General features: G+C 37.7%; 1 long non-coding RNA gene across 1 annotated transcript; it reads left to right on the top strand.

The window, feature by feature from the left end:
• Window positions 1-2995: 2995 nt before the first annotated feature.
• Window positions 2996-8909, top strand: LOC311429884. The gene is made up of 4 exons (XR_014688443.1): window positions 2996-3156; window positions 6885-6937; window positions 7121-7223; window positions 7793-8909. It is a non-coding gene; the product is annotated as an uncharacterized lncRNA (long non-coding RNA).
• Window positions 8910-17488: the final 8579 nt, after the last annotated feature.

Genomic DNA, 17488 nt, shown 5'->3' with positions numbered 1-17488 from the left:
TTGATTCCTCTGGATCAATCTTCTCCACATACTTAATAATGCCTTAGTAACCTAATCAGCCAAGAAAAGCTTTTCCTGTATTTTCTGCATCATAATATGGCTGTGTTTCTAGATCATCTTCTGCAAGAAAAAAAAAATAAAAAAAAGATAAAATGAACCTGAAATAATTTTGAACAAAAGATTTTTTAAAAATAATAATAAAAAAGTGTTCTTATAGTTGCACGATATTGTTTGCTTATGTTTATGTTATGAGTTGCCTGGAAAGGTTTGCTCTGGCATGTATAATATTTTGTCCTGACAAATCTTCTAAAGTGGACACTGGATTGTGAATGAAATAAGTCTTGGGCTAGGGAGGAGACATGAAAATTTGCTTAAGTCTGTACAAGTGATGAGTAGAAATGACCAATGTTTGGGTTTATTAAAAAAATATGAAGTGCCAATCACCAGCCAGGCTCCTGATACAAGAACAGAGGGCATTGGAGAGGGGGCCAAATTTTAGGAGAGGGTCCATTAGATAAGACCATGTGGGGACTCTTGCTACAAACAGTAGAACCATCCAGGTACTGTAGAAAATATTCTTTTGGCTTCTTGGAGAAAAAATTTCCACTGGAGTTTAAGGTTTAGCTTTACACTAGAGGGGACACCTCTACCTAGCTCTGCAGAGCTGCAGACATCCTAGCACAAGTCTCTCTGCCAGCTCCCTCCCTGCAAAGAGGTGTACTTTAACTGGACACGCTTGCACTGCCCAGTGCTTCGACTGTATGCTGTGCTCTGGCCACATGTGCACTGCAGATCTGCTTCTGGAGTACTTCAGAATCCCTCTAGGTGGTGAGTGGAAGATGATTTATATTTCCTTTGATTTTTTCCTCCTAGTCAAGAGACTGCATCTAAGGTACTATCTAGGCTGGATATGAAAACTTTTAATCTTACATATTATAGATATGTTCTTTGCTCTATGAGAAAAGCTAAATAGGGTTGAAATGGTATTTGAAGGGCAAGACAGCATGGCAAGCAGTTCCCATCCACTGAAACAGCTTGGTTTTGGCTATTTGCCCTCTCTGTTTTTGAAATTGGATATTTCTATTATTGTTCACAGATTTGAATGCATAAATATTATCTGATGATTGGGAAAGGAAATTGCTTTAGGTAGAGCAAGTGAATGGAGAAGGAGAGGGAATTAAAGAAAAAAAGGACTACCAACTGGTATAATGGGAAAGTGGCTTTGTTGTAAGCATACAGGAGGAAATACTTAACATAAAAAAAAAAAAAAGTAAAAAGAACTATATACAAAGACACCTGTGTCACTAGAACTGAACACATGAACACAATGAAAAAGGGTGCTTTTCATTGTACTGTATCAATCTGTACTTAGCAACATAACTGTGTACAGGTTGAAAATATTATTCAGCCTGAATAAACAAGGTAAGGCCACCAACAAGTGCAAAGAGTAAGATAACATTACAGGGTAGGGAGAGATCTTATTTGCTGTTGCATGCCATCAGGATGGTCAGAAGATATCAAAGGGTCAAAAGTCCACAGTGAAAATTATATAGGCAAAGGAGTATAACATAGATTCAGCAGAAAGGTCAGATAAAAGGGCAATTCTTAGAAATATTGCAAAATAAGAAATAAAACTTATAGGAGGCTGGAACTGGAAAGTAAAGGAAACCAAGGAGTTGAAAAATAAAGGGAGACTGCAAGCTTGGGTAAGACCTTTGTTATTAGAAGTGGAGAATCATACAATATCCTGAGTTGGAAGAAACCCACAAGGATAGTTGAGTCCAATTCCTGGCCCCACACAGTACGACCTACAAATTAAACCATATGTCTGAAAGCATTATGACCACTTCCCTGGGGAGCCTGTTCCAGTGCCTGACCACCCTCTCTGTGAAGAAGCTTTTCCCAGAATCCAGCCTGAACTCCCTTGACTCCCTTCATGCTGTTCCCTCAGGTCTTAAGAAAAGGAGAAGGAAAGAAAGATTAAAAATCAAGGCTTACAATTTGTGCATATGCACTATTTTATTCCATGAGGTAGTGTGAACATACTGTGTCCATAGTGTAGTAGCTTTCTCTAATTAATAAAGTGAACAAAAAATAAGCAATTACAATACCCAGCTGGTCATATCAATGCTTGCTTCCTTATCTTATTTTGGTTTACACAGGCTATACTATACAATTTTAAATTAAACCACACAGAGCAAGGAACATAACTACCTATGCTGTTCAGACATCAGAGTGGTTACCAGCATGGTTTCAGTTGATGGACGTCCTATTTTCGAGAGTGAATGTTCAACAGAAGCCATGTCATCCCACTTGGCCCCAGTGCCAGAAAATACTCCCTGATATATTCATGTAAATACAGCCAAAGAAAACGTAGTTCAAACAACTCAAATCAGTAGTTTTTATTGCTATTGCTGATGTTCACTTTGTGTACTATGTTATGACAGTGTATATAGCTTGCTGTAAATTAATTCCATAAAACTGCTGTGAAAGTTAGAAAAGTTAACTACTCTGATGGTCAGAAGTGTAACAAATAATAGTTCAAATGACAAGAAAGAAGGGATGGTTAGGTTAAATATCAGGGAAAGATTTCTGAAGGTAAGCAGACCAGCTAGATCATGTTAGCAAAGGTGACACAGGAAAGCTCCTCACCAGGGATTTTTTGGACTATGCTAGATAAGTATCTGTCAAGGATAGCTAATCCTGTCTTCAGATGGAGACAGATGACTTCCAGATGTCTGTTCCACTCTGTGGACATCAAGTCCATACATGAATATTAAATAGAAAAGGAAAGGATATGCCTTCAAATATCCCTAATACACTAGCAAACTAGCGGAGGACGACAGGAAGACATCTGCTTCTTTTACTGTCACTGTCACAACACTGGGCATGAGGGACTGCTCATGTGACCCAGGAGGGCATTTTTTGTTTGTATATTTTTAGTGGGTTTACGTGGCAAGGTTTTGGTAGCTGCCAGCTGCAGGGTGGCCTCTGTGAGAAGAATCCAGCAGATGCGCCATGTCAGATAAGGGCCAGTTTCAGCAGGCTCCAAAGGGACCCGCCGCTGGGAGAGCAGATTTAAGGAAGGGAAAAACACCTGCTACACAACAGCAGCTGAGAGAGTGAGGAGTGAGAAGCAGCCCTGCAGACCTCCAGGTGAGTGCAGCAGGAGGTGCTCCAGGCAGACAGCAGCAGTTCCCCTGCGGGCTGTGCAGGGAGAGGCCCCTGGTGGAGCAGGCTGTCCCCCTGCAGCCCATGGGTCTCACATGGAGCAGATCTCCACGCTGCAGCCCCCCCATGGGTGGAGGAGCTCCCGTGGAGCAGGTGGATGTGGCCTGCAGGAGGCTGCGGCCCATGGAGAGCCCCCGCAGGAGCAGGCCCTGGGCCGGAGCTGCAGCCCATGGAGGGGAGCCCACGCAGGAGCAGGGGGTCTGGGGGGAGCTGCGCCCACCCGTGGGGGACCCATGCTGGAGCAGTTTGCTCCTGAGGGATGGACCCCGTGGGATGGAGCTTTGTGGGAGCAGTGCTTGAAGAGCTGCTGCCTGTGGGCAGCCCCCGCAGGCTCAGTTCAGGAAGGACGGCATCCCGTGGGAGGGACCCCATGTGGAGCAGGGGCAGGGAGTGACCATGAAGGAGAGACAGAGATGAAGCATTAGGGACTGACTGCAGCCCCCATTCCCTGTTCCCCTGCATCAATTGAGAGAAGGAGGTGGAAGAGGGTGGAAGGGGGGAAGGTGGTTTTATTTATGTATTTTTAACTTTCTCACTTCTCTAGCTTGTTAGTAATAGGTATTAAATTACACTAATCTTCCTACTCTGTTTTGCCGATAGTGATAATTGGTAAGTGATCTCGCTGTCCTTTTCTCAACCCTTGAGCCCTTTTGATCATATTTTCTTCCCTTTTCTCTTTGAGGAGAGGGAGTGTGAAAGTGGTTGTGGTGGATCTTGGCTGCCTACCTGAGTAAAACCACCACAATATTCTATTATTATGCTGGAAAGAAAACCGCACTTAGCTTCCGGAGGAGGTATGGATAAAACAGGAGAGAAAATCACTATGTGATTACATAAATAAATAATCTTTCCTAAATTACAAGCTGCATATATATGGTATCCTCTGAATGCTTGCCTTAGCAGCCTTAACCTTCTTTTCCAGACTGTATTTTAATAAAATTTCCTAAACTTATCCATCACTTAATTTCACATAAGCAATCATCCAAATTCTGCTTTAAATCCTCCAAACTCTTGACCTCTCCAGCTATTATTATCAGTTGAATGATACAAATCTGATAATACACAAGATAATTGAAATGGATCATTTGGACTCAGCATCATCACTGGAGAGACGTGCACTTAGTCCGTGGGCTTCATGTCTACTTGTTGAATACAGAAACAGAAAAGCCTGGAACTCTGTTTGCAGCTCTGTAAGGGAAATCATCCAGTGTTTAAACACTTGCTGTGTGTAATTACTAGAATTAATAGAAGCCAGGTGTGGATTAACTGTGAAGGTAAGGGATGGGTCAAAAGGGTGAAAAACTGTACATTGGCAGTGCTGGCATCAGATGTGTTTGTGATTGTTTGTAGGGGTTGTAGCTCTGTGCAATCCTTGTATTCCCATCTGGACTAACTTACTTTTGTCTTGGGTTTGGACAAATATTTCACATATTGCTTCTCTCATGACTACAGAGAAAACATGTCACGTGTCTCTGCATTGTGCAGCAGGGCTCTAGTCTAGAAAGGGGATGGAGGCACCCCTAAAAGCAGGCAACTTAGCAGTGCAAGTCTGAATGTACCAAAACTTAGGTGATGCACTTCAGAGCACCTTGCTGGGCTGAGCCAGCATGTCATTTCACAAAGATTAGGGAATGAGCATCAGTTTGTAGTAAACCTTGAACACTTCTTGTGCAGTGTTTCAAAAAGTGACTTAAAGGTGAATGCTTCCCTATCTCATTAATGGTCTTGGCCCTGGGAGGAATCCAGTTTCTCTTCTGTCTTTTTGCAATCTGTCATAGCATAACAGCAACACTTGAAGAAAATCCTCAGGGAAAGCAGTCTGCTCTTATTTCTTAAAGTTTTGTGCATTCAAACAGATGCATGAAAACAAGCACAAGCAATTTTAGGTTGTCATTTCTATATTATGTCAAATGTTTACAGTCAGAATTTTCAAATTCTTTTATGTCATAAAGAAACAGAGTTGAATCAGACAGTGAAACACAGATTAAGCATGCCTGACAACTGTGATCTGACCTTTAACTCTGCCTTTTGGTGTTTGGAGCAACATAGTAAACAGATGTATGCTGCAGTTATAAAATAGCTTTCACCAGCCAGAAAGCATGTGAGGAAATCTTCTCCTTTCCATCTACAAATTATTTTAAAAATTTGTTTCATAATTTTCATCTTTCTGTGGCCTAGTGCCCTTGCTCTATGAAACAGTGTGCCACATACTAAGGTTTTCTGAAATACCAGCACTCATTATTGAAGATCTAGGCTGTGGCAAAAAATACCTTTTGTCTCCTTAGAAATGGTTAACAGAACTAAAATAATGAGCTAGACTTCCTCTTTCAAAAAAAAAAAATCTTATAAATTTCTTGGAAAAAACATTTTTTTTTTCAATGTCATTCAAGGAAATGATGTTGAAAAACTTTCTAGTAATGGAATTCTGCACTATCTGAATTTCTTCCATGGCTTACTCTGCAGACACAGAGCAAGATTACCTCTAAAGATAATCTCTTCAGAACTAACCATGTAAAAATGGTGTTCTCTGATTCAGGTGTGGTTTGTCCCTGATTGCAGTGACACAGACTAGCTGTTTTCATTGATTTATTTTGTTTTTTTTTTGACTCATTGGGCTTGCTAAGCTAGCATTGATAAGAGAAACTGAACTTGATTTTTTCTTATATATCATTGGCGGTATTTTTTATACATTTCAGGGAGCTCATGTAAACAAGACTGGAGAGGGATAGCATTAGTGTACTCCAATAGCAAGAGAATAATAGCATTGGATGGCTATAGCTCAGGCTTGGAAACGCTTTATTACTGGCTGGCAAAGGAAGGATCACTAGCTAATGCTTCAGTTTCAAACATAATTTTAGGTTGGCTGAAATTTCTCACTTACTGCGTGTATGGAAATCCTTTTAACAGTGGGAGAACATGAAATCCTATAACTGTGCTGATACTGCAAAATGGAAAAGCAGCATCAAGGAAAGATGTTGCCAGACAAATGACAACTCTGAAACCTCTCTGTACTAGTTGGAGTTTGTGTTTTTATTTTCTAAGTGTGAAATTTACCTATGTGCATAATTCTCCCACAGATCTATCCATCTCTTCAACAGTGGAAAGAGAGCTTAGGAGATATTTTAATGTAATTAATTTTCTAAGCAGTGGGGCATTGGAAAGAGAACGAATCACTTAAAATGGAAACACCACTGGGTATCCTTTAAAGAAAAAGTTTTATTTAGAATGTAAGTGCATTTCTTCCTTCCTTCCTTCCCTCCTTCCAATTGCTCTCCTCTATTTGGCTTTTTCAAAGTAATTCATGTTGTCTTTTAACTTATGAATCTCAGCAAGGAGTTTAGAGAACCCATATAGTCTCATGACATATATCTACATAGCACATTTGAAGAGCAATTCACTGTCTTAACTACATTTGAAATGCTACATTAGCAAATACAAAAGTCACTTTTTGCATGTATTCAGAGCATGCAATGGAAATGCAAATAGCAGCATTAATGGTCAATAATTTTATTGTGCTCATTAGTGAATTAATAATGAAATGAAGAATTAATTCAAATTTTTTATTGAAGATTGTCTCAAGGGTTTCATTCCATCTTTCTTTTATTTATTTTTTTTCCCACAATTTCCCACTGTAATCAAAACTGCCATTTTAGACACCTGAGTCATTGGACTGTCCCCTGCCCTGAGCACAGCTTTCAAGATTTAGGTAAGATTTTTAATCCAAGAAAATTACAGTTCTTCTTTTTAAGCATATTTCACATGGCAAGACTTGTAAAAGGTTTGTATTGTACAGTTTAATGATATCTGGTGGGAATGCTTCACAGTAGACATGTTTTACCTCAGTATTTATTTATTTTTTTTAACATGTTGCTTATTTCATTGCATGCAGCATGTCAGTGTATTCTATCAGTGGAGTAAAGGCAAACCACCCACGAGTAATGAGTGGAGAAAAAGTCTATTTATGCAATAATTAAAAGAAAACAAAAAACAAGGTAAGACCAAGGAATTAAAGCTGAGAAAAAAAAAATAACCTCTGTCTCAAAGTTGCTATTAATACCCAGCAGTCACTAATTGGTCAGAAAGCTGCCCACATGAATCTCTATATTTTAGCAATGTCCCTCTGCATCCTATAAACTCATTAGAATTCTTGTGATGTCTGAAAAAACAAAAGATTCAACAGCAACTGAGCATACTGAAGACCTTCCCAGTTGCAGAAACAGATGTCTAATGTCTTGCTTCTGAAGTTCAAGTCTACTAAATCAGTTTTAGTTAAACCCCGAGGCTCAAGTTACCATAGCATTTGTAAACAGAAAAGACATGCAATTCTCACCATCACTAGATAGCCTTACTTATAAATTATCAGGATGGACAGGTAATTCTGAAAATGGCTTCCATTTATGTGTATTTAGATGGACTTTCAGACACATCGACATGCTGACAGTGATCACATTGTTTAGGAATGTCAGTACCATCCATTATAACCTGCACTCAACAGTGAGATGTCATACTGTCAACTATTTGCTTATGGAGCAAATTTTATATTTTTTTTCTTCCCTTAAAGACAAGAAGAACCCTGAAGCATATAAGGTTTCTGAACTACATGATCATTCAAGACAGCTGCCTGAATGGAAAAGTTATTAACCATGCCAAGCAATCAATCTGTCAGTGTTTGGTGAAGCAAATTAAAGGAAAACAGAAATCAGCAACCACAATAACGTGTTTTTCCAGAGATGCAATATTCTAATGTGGTAGATATGTTATTGATTGTCAGCCATAAAGTAGGATAGCTACTTTTGTTCCTTTGTCAGTATCATTGTGCCTCCTTCAGTATCTCAAATCCATAGCACACAGGCAGGTTGTTCTGTTCATTATAGCAAATGGTACTCGCATCTGAATGCAGATTCCATCTCTCTTTCCAATTCCTCTCTCTCAAAACAAACAAACAAGAGCAACAAAAAAAAAAAAAACCTCTTACACTCCTACATTCTTGGCATAATCAGAGAACAGCATCCCACTGAAAATGTTTGACAAATTTTATCCATTACAAGAAAGCAGATAATTTATTAAGAAAATCGTGTGAGCCTGCAGGAAGCCTTAATAGCCTGTCCTTATAGGGTCATTTTAAATGCTTTATCTTCGCTCCCGTTTTGCTTTTATTTCTGATTTGCAGGATGAAGAATTTGGGCCTGCAGGCCACAAATTTTAGATAAAACTATACATTTTTTAGCAGATGGTTGTGAGAAAAATAAGAATTGGATCTCTTTTTAAACTTATTATTCTATTCTAATTCAGCTTGTTAGACGTAGAAGACAAATTCATGTTAAAAATTATCACGTCTTTTTACCCTCTCATTAGAAAGCATTTTAACTGGATCTTTGTAACTCACTTCTCGTGCTTTCACAAAGCATTAATCTTCATTGCCTCTGACTTTTCTAAGGGGATGATCTTACATATTTGGGAAATGTTTAGAATCCACTGACTTCTGCCTTTCTTGCCACTATTGTGCTAGTAGTTTAGTTGGGATAAAAAACACTGGAAAACTGTTTAATGTTTACTGTCTTGTACTTTGATTTTTAAATTTCTTCTAAGCCGTCATTTTGGGTGTTGCTATTTTCTGTACCCTTCTGCCAGGTAGATGCAGAAAAGGTATCCTTCTTTCAGGACAGGTGCAAGCTCTAATGTTGTTACCAATAGAACTTCATAGGATGGCCTTGAAGGGAATGCTATGTGTTCATGAGTTTCCAACATTACTCTTGAAATACAGAGTATATTGTTATATATTCACACCTCATGTGCACACAGAATGGGTCCAAAGTCCTTACCAAAATGCATTTTTCTTCTGAATCGCTGTCATTCATCCTGCAGAGAAGACAAACCATTGTGGCTGCGATCACCAGCTTAACAGAAGCCGGTTCAGATACACAGATTTCCTCTAGGTACCTATGTAGCCCTTGTCTTTTCAAAAACACAGTAGCAAAGTGTCATACTTACAGTGGGTCACCTAATTTTGTGTGGAATCAATTTAGATAGAATAACTAAAATGTTTTTCACCTGTCAGGTGGACCAGCTTTGTGTCTGCCCATAAACTTCCCCAGCTGATGTCAATGCTCAGTATCTCTCTGCATAAAGAATTTAGTCTTATTTTAACAGCATTAGGATATACATTCCATACATGTATTCCTGTGGTGTAGTAACAAGAGAAGAGTTGAAATGAAAGAAGGGAAGAAATATCCACTTAGGAAAGAAAATGATGCAATGATTTAATCTAAGCTGTTTCCCTTGGCCAAGGAGACTCTCATTATCCCTGTCTCTCTGTAGCTTTGAGTTTGAGATAAAGCACTGTGCTTAATTATTTACTGGTTGCTATAGCGGTGTTACATGAACCTTTCAGATTGTCAGGTGATGTTTAAAGCAGTCACTTCATAAATACCGTATGCGGTAATTTAGGTTTCTATAGATTTGAGAAGACTCATATTCTCATTTTCAGAGATCAGACAAGAAGGTGTAAAAAAAAAAATAAAAAAATAAAATCAAACCTTGCTTCCTGTGTTTAATGATCCAAGAAGCTCACAGAAAGCAAGGTGTTTCCCTTGCAACTGTCCCCAGATTCTCTTTTCCTTCTCCCTGCCACTCCTCATTATTTCAGTGTATAAATATGAAGTTGCAGGCTTTCAGATGCTGAGGCTGTTAACTTACCAGATTTCTCTGCATGCAGACAAGTTCAATCTGTATAAAGAATACAGTGATGCATAAAGCAGTTACATTGGATTATGCAGCAGTCTAATTCATTTCATGAAATAGCTAACAAATGAGCAAATATATTTTGATGCCACAGTCATGAATGTGGTAGGCTTACAATAATTCAGCATGACCGATGGAGTTGAAAACCATTATTTGAGAAGTGCAAGTTGATGAATTAGCAATGTAAGATGATTTGGGTGTCCAGATGGGAATTATGTGAAAGGATAAAAAGTTCACTGAAGGGAAAAAGAGAAGAAACTCTCCTCAGCTTGGAAAAAACAAAACAAAACAAAACAAAAACAAAACAAAACAAAACAAAAACACATAAAAATAAGACTTTGCATTAAAGATATTTGTGGTATCTGCTGAGCAGCAACAAATGGATTTCATTTAGCATTATCAATCTCCTTCAAAAAACTAAATACTTTGTCTTTACCCAGTTTACTCAAAAGTATTTTAATAAAACTCTTACTTAGACCTCTTTATTAAAATAATTTTCATGTGAGGAACTTTTTTACAAAATATTCAAAAATCTGGACTTGCTTTCCAACCACTCCAGAGAACAATGTTATTGTTGTTGGGGGTGAAGGTGGAGAATGAGGAGAAAATGAAAAAAAGAAGAAAAAAAAATAAAGATCCATGCAGGTTGGGTACTTGATCAAAAATATTGTCTGACAGTCAGCCATTGGGTCAACAAGGAGAGGTACCACCTTACTGAAAACAGTGAGGCTTTTCTACAGAGTTGTGCTTTTAGTTTTGCATTCTGAGTGTTTTAAGTTCCTGTGGTGTCTGTGGAAGATTTGAAAAAGACAAAATATAAGCTTGTGACTGAAGACAATATAGGATAACCTGGAGAAGAGGTAATTAGAGTCAGGAATGACAGGTTGACAAGCACAACTCAGAGAGAAATGTTCAGACAAGCAGCTGAGGAAGCTCCGTGTCAGGATATAACACTTGTGCACTAGGGACCTGTCCCAGATCCACTGAAGCTATTAAGTTCAAGCCTGGAAAGATGGGGGTGGGACAACCTTGTTCTCTTGCCTTCAGAAAAACGAATTCATGTCCTGAAAGATAGTCCCTTGATAAAACTGTTCCTGATCATTGTGGAAAGAACTTTTCTGTAGGATTGCCAGCAACTTGTCTAGTCACTGCGGTGCTGATTTTATTTATGACTGCCTTAATAGGTCTTATTCCCTTCTGTTTCAGTGGATGAAGCTCTATATGAGAGCAGGCAAACGAAAGAGAAACATTGGCTAGGTATAACCTAATAGCAGAGAATCGGCATCTGTACACTTAATACCCACAGTTTGCATGACTTTTGATTTTGGAAAATATAATGTTTGAGCACTCAAATAGTTAATACATTAGGTTGAGCACTCAAATAGTTAATAGTTAATGTTGAGTAACATGCAATTAAGGCAGAGAATTCTGGAATAAACAATATCCTTAACTCATCCTGGTGAGATCTAGCAAGTTGGAGATGCTAGAGCATGGGCCATAGCCTGCATTCCTCCAGCTTCCACAGAGCTTGTCTTTGTCGGTACCTGGCACAGCACAGCATGAATGAGCTCTTAGCTTTTGCCAAGAACATCATCTTATAGATCTACAAATAAGTAAATCTGCAACTTGCTGGAATGGATACCATCTACTTTAAAAGGCATCTACCGATACCTTTTAAGAAATTTTTATCAGTTTTCCAATGCAAAACTTTTTAAAAGGCATTAATAAAAGTGAGCTCAGGCAAATGGAAGAAAACATGAAAAAATATTAAAGGAATAATTCTGAAATATTTCAGCTTCCAAAGTTTCAAAGTTGCTGAGAAGTTTCAACAATGTCGTCAATGATTTCGGCTATAAAGAACTTAATCCCTTCTCACAGGTTACAAAAACAACTTTTACTTTTTCTGCCTATGTATATTTTTCCACATTTTATAAACATAGATTTGTTAATATGTGGACTTCCTTTAAAATAAAATGCCCATGCATTTTATTTTTCAGTGCTTCTACACTTTATCCTATATATATGACGATCAGAAATGAAATGAACTTTGGGTCAATTTCAGATTCCTGGAATATTTTTTTTTTAAATATATTTATAGATTTTAAATCCCTTAGAAACCATTTAACTATCTACGTAGCAGATGACATTTGTGGTCATGTCTTAGAATCAACTAAATTATCTCAGCACTGCTACTTTATCCACAAAATAACCCTTTTCAAAGTTCAGAAACCTGAACTTTGAATAATCCAGGTAAATGATCTGTAGGTATGAAGGATGGTCTCTCTTCCCCAGAATTTTTGCAATGTATTCTGGTTCATTAAAGACATCCCAGGAACTATAGGTTGCACAATAACTTTGTGTATCTTATTTCAGCCTTCAATGACAGTGATACTGTTCTAAATGGCATCAAGAAACCATTAAGAACACAGAATAATTTAGAAGCAAAAATGTTTTGGTCAAAAATCTCAAGTTTATACTGGATGCTCTTCCCCTTGAAATTCAGAGATTTTACTGCAATATTCTGTTTATTTATCTTTTCTTGAATTCTGTCACTTCCAGTCAAATTATTGTGAATTTCATCGTATTACTGCAGGTAATAGAGTTGATCCAGATTGGCAAGACGGCTTTCTATAAAGAGGGCTCAAAGAGAGTCAATTGCAGCATATGTAGAATAACTCCTCAAGAGAACAAATCTGAAAGCAATCTAATTGCTATCATATGCCAGGTGATACTACATCAGCTGGAATTTTTGTGATACAGTTAAGTAGAATGAAGGATTAAAGTCTTAAACTCTGCGTAATAGGAAGATCAAATTCAGCATAACCCTCCCCTCCCCCCCAAATAAATAAATAAATAAATAAATTAGTTATTCTCAAAGGTCTATTTGAAAGGACTGATTTTGCAGCCTCCTGCTGACCCATTTCCCACAGGCAAGATGAAGCATCACAGGTGAAAAACACTCTCGCTCTTATTTGCACAGTACTTGAGCAGCACAAGCACGTCAGCATCAGGCTCTCTGGCCCCTTAACACTGCACTGAATGAATATCTTCCTGTGCAAGAAAATTTTAAGGTGGAATTTTTCGTGCTGACAATCATTCATATATTCCCTCAGAGTAGAGAAGTGATGAAGAAATTTTGTCAGCAGTCCCCATGGCCCAATCCCCTTTGCAGTCCCCTTTGGTCCAATAGTACTCTGGAGCTCTTCAGTTATTTGGCTGGATCCATCTGTTGCATTGGGGTGAATAGCAGGGGTTAGGGCTTATGAAAGCAGACACAGAAATGAAGCCTCCCTCTCTTCCCTTTACTTTTCACCATAGTTATGTGGTAGCCACTTTGAGGGATCTCAGGCACATGGATGTGCTGTTCTGGCTGTTCAGACTGCAGTTCCTCCAACCCTGAGTGCAAGAACACAGAACTGGAGCCGTAAGACATCTCTGTGTGGTTGACCTGTGTTAGGCACAAGCAGATTTCCATTGAGATGTCTGAAAGTGTCTTGTTTGCAAGAAAATCCCTACCCTCCCTTGTTAGGGCACAATAAGCTGGGTTCTTGGGTTTGGGACGACTTTTCTGTAATACTGGAACAAAAGAAGAGTTTCTATTCATTCAGATGGCTTTCAAGAATATAAGACAGTTAAGAGAGGGAGTGCACAGTCTGTCTCTTTGATTTATTGATTAATTTTCTTCATAAATATCTACCCCTTCATTTTTGTAATTGTTTTATTATTTTTTTTCTGTCTGTTGTGAAGTTTATAGGCATCCATGATCTACAAATGCGGATATTGTTCCATGTGAATATACAGAAGACAACAAATGCTACTATAATCCATTGCATTTTTGATGTGTGACTTAGTCACATGGCTAAGTGAACAGATTTTTCTGTAGAAAATCTGTATAAGTGATAAGTCTATTTTCCTAAGATGTGTCAAACATGCTTCCTTTTCTTACAACAGTCACAACTTGCAACAGGATAATATCCTGAAAATGTCCGTTAATGTCCATTGCTAAAAGCTCAGATGTTTTAACCAGCTTGTACAAAAATTATGCTTCCCTCTGCCATCTAGCACACTGAAGTAGGGCAGATGTATTGGTATATTCTGCCACTGATGAGAGCAGCAACTTACCAAGGGGGCTGAGAAGAACAAACTATGCTTCCATGTTTTCTGTATGTCAACAGAGCTCGAAGGAGCCAGAGTTACAGGTGCATCCTTTCAAAGGCTACTGGGAAAGATTTCTGATTACCTGTTCATTAGTGTATTGGGGAGAGAGTCTCCTACTATTTTTCCTAGCTGTGCTGTTGCTTTAGATCATATGCTATGTAGGAGCAGCAGCTACCTTTTGCTACCTTTGTATATGATACAAAAGCACCTATCTTCAGACATATATTGACTTTAGTGTATCACATCTAACAGAGAGGATTCCCAAATGTAAAATACTAGGGAGGTAACAATCATCCTGAACAGATATTTCACACTTCATCTTTCACACAAAACCATCATTCCTTCAGGTTCTTTTGGCTTTAAACATTTTATTTTATTTTATTTTATTTTATTTTATTTTATTTTATTTTATTTTATTTTATTATTTTATTTTATTTTATTTTATTTTATTTTATTTTATTTTATTTTATTTTATTTTATTTTATTTTATTTTATTTTATTTTTTACAGTACAACAAAAGAAACACAGAAATAATTTCAACTGGAATGATTTTTCCAGAACCAAATCAAAACTGTTCATATACAGATAGTGACCTAAGATGAAAGTATTTCTTAAGTGAAAAAAAGTCTTCATTGCTTTTGGAAGTTGACATTTTAGATTCTTCTGTCTCCTGTTGTGTATCCTCATTAGAGGCAATGTGGGAGGAAGAGATTTCTAGAAGTAGTCCCTAGTGAAAGTGCTCATAACAGAAATAGGTTCTAACCACGAACACGAAACTAAAAATAAAAAAATAATAATAATAAAAAAAAAGTGTAGGAGCTAACAATCAACATATACTCTTTCTTCTGAATGTTCCTTTTGTAGACTGGGGCTGCATAGCCTTCCCTGTGCTGGATACACCAGAAGTATAGACTTATTCAGCTAGGTCACAGGACTATAGGACAGTAAATCCATTTTTTCCAAAAAATTACAGTCTATTCTTTGCTCTGTTTCAGAGTCTGGCTTTGCTAACAAACTTTTGCAAGTCACAGCCTTTTTGTACCCCAACACTAAACTGAAAAATAGCAGTGACAACTTCTATAACTTTCTGGAGCCATTCTGATATTAAATTATTTGAGAATATACGATACATTTCAGATTCTTATGTGGGTGAATAGAGTAAAAGGGTGGATAGCATTTTTTTATATATACAAATGTGAGGAAAAACAGCCATTTGTCTCCAGTGAGTAAATGAGGTAAAGATATTAGAAATAGTTGCCTTATCTGAGGATGAATATGCACACATTAGATACCTGTGGGCCTATTTTAACTGTTTCTGTCTATAAAATATTGGAAATATCTAGATGTTTGTGAATACCTGACTAGAGGAGCAGGTAGTTGTACTGATTATGTTAGAATAGTTAATAACTAATTCATGTGTAATACCTGTTGCAAAGATGCTACTAAGGGAAAATGAGAGCAGAATAAAATTTATCCTAACATGTATCTAAACTGACAGGTTTACAGGACCAAAATGGCACAGTTGTGAGATACCTGAGGAACGTGCAGAATAAGACTGCTGTGCTAGCCATTTAACCACATGGAAAATTGCTTTAATTTGGCTGTGCTCAGCCTGCCTGTGATCTTATTTTGCACCATGCAGACAAGTGAAGAGACTTATTTGCTAATTAATATTATGATTTGAGATGCACAGCTGTAATGAAGCATGAAATGGCAGTCACAATTGATATTCCTGCAACCCTTGTATGTCAGCCTGATGGGATGGCTGCACTTTGTCAATATGTGCAGGTAAGAAGTCCCAGAAGAAAAATGCAAGATCAAGTGAGAAGGGGTTACTTAATAGAGAGCAGTTAAAGAGAGTAATACTCCTAATTACGCATGCAAGTACAGAAACTAGCAAGGTTTTAGTACTGTGGTGACAAGATTTATAGTCTGCATTAGGTTCTGAATCTTAAGCATGCTGCAAAGGAAACATATTAATTCAGAGCATCAAAGAGGGTTAGAAAATACTCAGCAGATAACAGCAATGGTGACAACCTCACCAAACAGATCAGCTACTGCTTAACGAATTGTGTTATGGAAAACACTGGCAAGTCCTCCAGAAGATGATAACACTGCTTCATAAACACATCAGGGTGGCATACAGCACACATGAGTAGTTTGAGACATCAAGAGTAACACTTCCAAGTTGTCTGGTACTGGTATCTTTTGCATGGAATTCTCTTTTAGATATGAACTTTCAGGGACTTTTTGAAATAAGATTAGATGGGAAAAATTCTATTAGTCAGAATAAAAGGTCAGAGAGAACAAACATGTCTTTCACCGTGTCTGTAACACATGGGCATAGAGTACGTTATAGTGCTCTTCTTCCCTTATCTGCAACATAACTTTGTTCACAGTTAAAGCTTGATGCACACCAGCTTTACTGCATTCCATTGCATTCCTGTTTCTATGCTAAGGAAACATAGCATATGCTCCACAGGAGAGCACAGCCTGACCACAGCTTTTGATGACAAAATCTGGTGGCATATCCCTGTGCTAATCAGTAAGTATACACAGTCAAACTTTTATGGCCAGCAGTGAGTGCTGCTTTCAGAAAAAAGTACAGCAAAAGAGCACAGAAGGAAGGATGGACTCAGGTTACTGGTTACCTGAAGGTGTATCTATATCATTGTACTTTTTTCTTACTTCATAAAAGAATATTTTGAAATCACTTTTACTCTTCAAGCATATATAACTACTTTGATAAAAACATCCTTTGAATTATTTACTTTGAATTATTATTTATTCTTCTGTGCAATTATAAATAGAATTTTTGCATATACTTTCTTCATAAGATATACAAGATGCTTTGAAATTCATAGGGTTGAGCCATGAAGGAAGTCACACTATGCAGTGAAATGATTACTTCTGACTCAAAACCTACACACTCATTTATTTTTATTATAAAACACCCCCCACTTTTTCAGTCTTCCTCCAGATTCTCAAGTGACTTTACTAGGTTTGATCTCTGACATACTGGGTATTTCCTCCTGACTTTCGTTTGATTCTGTTGTGCCTGATATTCTATTAACCTTGTCTGCTCAGAGGCCCACCTGCAGCTGAAAGCCATGACAGAACAGTTTATTGCAGCTCATTAAAAGCCTTTTTTTTTTTTTCTTTTCCATTCCTTCAGTAATGTATGATTTTACAGTTCCTCACTTAGATTATGTTTTTTTTACTAAATATTATCATATGAGGGGATCTGTTAAACTTGCTGTTATCACACATGATTCATGATATATTTGAGTGATCTGCATCTATGAATAACAGGAGAATTATAATGATATTCTTACTATGCGTAGCTGTGAAAAATCAG

The sequence above is a fragment of the Aythya ferina genome (assembly GCF_964211825.1).
Source record: "Aythya ferina genome assembly, chromosome: 1".
Taxonomy (NCBI): domain Eukaryota; kingdom Metazoa; phylum Chordata; class Aves; order Anseriformes; family Anatidae; genus Aythya; species Aythya ferina.
This window is presented reverse-complemented; position numbering and strand designations above follow the sequence as displayed.